Source organism: Capsella rubella, unplaced genomic scaffold, assembly GCF_000375325.1.
Source record: "Capsella rubella cultivar Monte Gargano unplaced genomic scaffold, Caprub1_0 scaffold_5, whole genome shotgun sequence".
Lineage (NCBI taxonomy): Eukaryota > Viridiplantae > Streptophyta > Magnoliopsida > Brassicales > Brassicaceae > Capsella > Capsella rubella.
This window is the reverse complement of record NW_006238919.1, coordinates 1,053,268-1,057,457: the sequence shown is the minus strand read 5'-3', so window position 1 is coordinate 1,057,457 and position 4,190 is coordinate 1,053,268. Positions and strand designations below refer to the sequence as shown.

At 35.1% G+C, this 4,190-nt stretch overlaps 1 long non-coding RNA gene across 3 annotated transcripts in view; it reads left to right on the top strand.

Moving 5' to 3' along the window:
- The window catches only part of LOC111830496, a 9,681-nt gene that overhangs the window by 634 nt on the left and 4,857 nt on the right, over positions 1-4,190 (top strand). The window contains exons 1-5 of one of the 3 annotated variants that reach the window (XR_002833874.1): positions 1-68; positions 169-264; positions 357-448; positions 681-812; positions 948-1,016. The exons of the other annotated variants lie outside the window; for them this stretch is intronic. This is a non-coding gene — a long non-coding RNA (uncharacterized LOC111830496). The remainder of the gene's footprint in view (positions 69-168; positions 265-356; positions 449-680; positions 813-947; positions 1,017-4,190) is intronic. 3 annotated transcript variants of the gene reach the window in all.

Genomic DNA, 4,190 nt, shown 5'->3' with positions numbered 1-4,190 from the left:
CCAAAAAACCAGTCAAACCAGTCACAACTGTCTCAAGCCAATGGCAGGTATCAGAAATTTTAGAAAAGGTATATCACCTTCTTAATTAATAACCAGTAACCATTTTGATACCTGAATCTGGCTTCACATTACTTCTTGTAATAGTGTTTTTTTCTCTCTTTATTGCAGGGAAAAGATTCTTGAAAACATAGTTAGCTCTGCCAAAATCATTCAGGAAAATGAAGCTATCAAAAGGCAAAGCTAGATGATGCAAAATCAAGACAAGTAAGTTAAATTGTTAAAAGTTCATCATGATCTCACTACATGACTGAAACTCTTTAAACCTTATCATTGATTTTAATGTGTTGAGACTGCAGTGAAACAAGTGTTAAAAACAACACTACCAATCTGATTCAGGAAAATCAAAGCAATCAAAAAGGCAACGATGGAAAAAGCCTCTTCTTGCACTGTAAGTGATCTCAAAATCCTATGTTTTTCCAAACTTTGTTATTGCGTAGACTGTAGGAATCTCTAAGAATAAGGAATTTCGTCCTTTAATTGTGATTTTTATTGAGTTTCAACGTTTTAAGATTGATAATATGTTTAATTGGTTTTGAGGAATGGATCAAAAGAGCGAATTGATAAACTACTGAGGTACTCTCTTGACTCCTTTTAACTTTTCTAATTTTTTTTTCATTTAGGGGTCAAAAGAATTAGGTGTTCGTATTCCAACAAGGACGATGACTCTGATTTTTTCAAAAGAAGTCAATTCAGAACAAAAACGGTCACCGGTGTATCCTTTCAATAACAACATCAAACTGATCGGTTAAAAAGTATAGATCTGTTGTCTTGTCCGCTTCCTCTAATTTTTTGTTGTTTCAATTTAAGATAGGAATGTGAGTGAGATTTTGTTTTCACTTAGGCTATTGTTTTAACGAAGCTTCTTCTAATTTAATATTTTTGTGCAGATCGGAGATATGCTAGATTTTGAAGAATGAAGAAGATTCAGAACCAAACAAAAACAAACTTCCCTTACGGTAACAAAGCAGAGTTTTTTTCATTGTTTTCTTTGTTGCCTCTCTAGATGATGGAGATATATATATGGTTTACTCTTTCTTCGCATGCATCATTTTAAGGATGACCGGCCCAAGTCAACAACAACAACAACAACTATGGGGAAACCATTTGTAAGTAAACACTTATTGAGATCCTGATCTTGATTTTATTTCTTTCTGTTTCAAGTTTTGTCCCTTAACTTTTAATAATCTCTTTTTCTTTTTCTTTTGTGTGTTATATTTTATCACCCATTCTTCTCTTTTCTAGTTTCAGAATCCAAGCATTGTTGATGAATATTATCTGGTGAAAGTATTGTTTTCGTGTCTTTGCAAGTGACGGATGTTCAGAGGACGTCGTCTTCATGGCTCTGTACGTCATCCCAAAATTCCTATATGCCCTTCTTTACTTTGTCCTGTTTCAAATTTATTTTTCCCTCAATCAAGAATCCTTTTTTTTCCTTCTGAACAACAAGAATCTACTAAAGTGGAACTCGACAAGGGACCAGATTTTAGATCAAAACTTGTGAACAAAAAGGTACTTGTCGCTGATGTACAATTCTCTTCCACAAATTATACACAATTGATGTACTCTCTGATTCATTTTAACTCTTCTCTTATCTTTCCTTTTTTTGATTAACTTCCAGAATGGTGTTGTTTTCCAACCGACCTAAGTAACATTGACAAGGAATTAACAGCTGTTTTCTCAAGGAGATTGGTCAATGGACTCTAAGAAGCTGCAAAGTACTAGAAAAATGGTTAATTTGATGAGGATCCGTTTGCACTCAGGCATAAAAAAAACAGTCTCAATTGTCTCTTGCCAATGGCAGTCAACAGAAAATTGAAAAGGTAGCTCATATGATTATTAATAACCATTCTCATACTTAAATCTGGTTTCATGATTCTCTTGTAATAGTGTTTTTTTTTGTGTGTGCGTTTATTACTTCAGAGAAAAGAGTGTTGAAAACATAGCTAACTCTACCAAACTCGTTTAGAGAAATAAAGCTATCAAAAGGCAAAACTAGATGATGCAAAATCAAGACATGTAAGCTAAATTGTTAAAAATTCAGCATGATCTCGGCTGCATGAATGAAACGCTTGCGTCCTCACTCCTCATCATTGATTTTTTTTTTTTTGAAATAAAATGTTAAATTATATTCAAAATAAAAATTTACGTTTTTACAACAAGTGCAACGTTATTTTTAAAATATACTTAAAAAAGATTACAATTCCCTAGAGCAAATCTTAATCAACTGATTATGAACGTGCTTGAAGCCATCTTTGGAACCCCTCGTCATATCTTCGATCACCCGATCTTCGAATTGTTTGGAGCTGATTTTTAACTTGTCTATCAACCCAGCTTATAATTGTTGCAGTCGTATGAGAAGCATCTCCATGGAGACGTCCATTTCGTTCTCTCCATATTGTGTAGACAACAGTTTGAAACACATATCGTAAAAGAAAAGCATCAATATGATCCTTGTGAGGCAAAGAGATGAAAGCTAAGAGCATTGACCAATTAGTCGAATAATGAGTATGGAAAAGTACCTTTGCAGTCGCCTCCCACACCTCTGCAGCATAAGAGCATTCGAAGAACAAATGATCCCTGCTTTCCAAGTGAGAGAAACAGAGCATACAAGTACCCGCTGAATTGCCATTCCATGTAGCCATTTGAGCAGCCGTGGGAAGTCTATCTTGAGCTGCTAGCCACACACAGAAGCTATACTTTGGAGTGTCGTGAGCAAACCACACCCCCTTAGACCAACTGACTAAACTCCCTGTTGTTCTAATATGATTCCAAGTCTCCTTTGTTGAAAACCGGGGCTTGAAGTCACCATTTTTTCCTCGCCAAACCACAGCAACAGCCATGGCGCCTCTGTTTTGGAAAGAGAGGTTTAGTTCTTCTTCGATTGACAAAAGATGGCCAACCCGATGTCTCCGTCTGCGCCGAGTCCAAGCTTCCGCGACTGTGCTTCCTTTACCAATTCCCATATCAATAAACCCTCGTTCTCCCGTAATGTCAACTAGATAACCCAGCCTCGACCAATTATCGTACCAAAAAGACGTTCTCTGCCCATTCCTCACTTGTATCTTACACAAATCCTTTGCTACATGTCGATATTTTAACAACTTTCTCCAAATCCAAGATCCTCATCATTGATTTTAATATCTTGATTACGTTCTTTAATGTGTTGGTTCTTTGACTGCAGGGATACAAGTGTTAAAAAGAACACTACCAATCTGATTCAGGAAAACCAAAGCGATCAAAGAGGCAAAAGCTAGATTATGACCTAACAATGGAAAATGCCTCCTCTTGCTCTGTAAGTGGTCTCAAATCCTATGTTTTCTAAAATTAAGGATTGCGTAAGACTGTATCTCTAAATTCAACATATTTTATCTTCTTGTTCTTTTAACAGTAAATCCTGGAGCCATATTGTTTCAAAATCAGCAAGCTTCACCCTAGCTCCAGCTTTTTCCTGCACCACATCTGCCAGAATTTCAGGTATACCCTCTGTCAGACATTATCATCACTTTAGAATAGACTCATAGCCTAATGAATCTGTTTGATTAATGTACAAGGATCTCACTTTCTTATTGTTGCAGGAATTTCATTGTCAAACAAAGACATCCTCAGTAGCTTCAACGAAAGTGTCTTAAGTGGAGGTGTGACGATTAGTGTAAAGAAAATATTGTTAGCACTTAGCATTAAAGGGGGCATTAAACTAAATAATCAGTATTTATTTTTATTAGAGAAATCAAGCTTTGTTAATTAATGTAAAAAGTTATGTTTTGTAAATTGTAACTTTATAGATCCTAATTACTCTAAAAAATGTTTTAACTTTTTTTATAAAAACACTTATAATTATTTTAGCATATTAGAAAAGGAAAGCCCATGGCTTAACAACCAACAAAAAGCCCACTAATCTAAGCTGTGCGTTTTGATTAAGTAATTTCATTTTTCTTTTGCGACATATTTCCTCTTTTTTGGTAATGACATATTTCCTTTTTTCTTATAACACAAAACGTTAAGCTTCCGCGACTGTGCTTCCTTTACCAATTCCCATATCAATAAACCCTCGTTCTCCCGTAATACCAAATTTAACAATTTCCATTTTTCTTTATAACGTTAATTACTAAACGTAAGAATTTCCTTTCCTC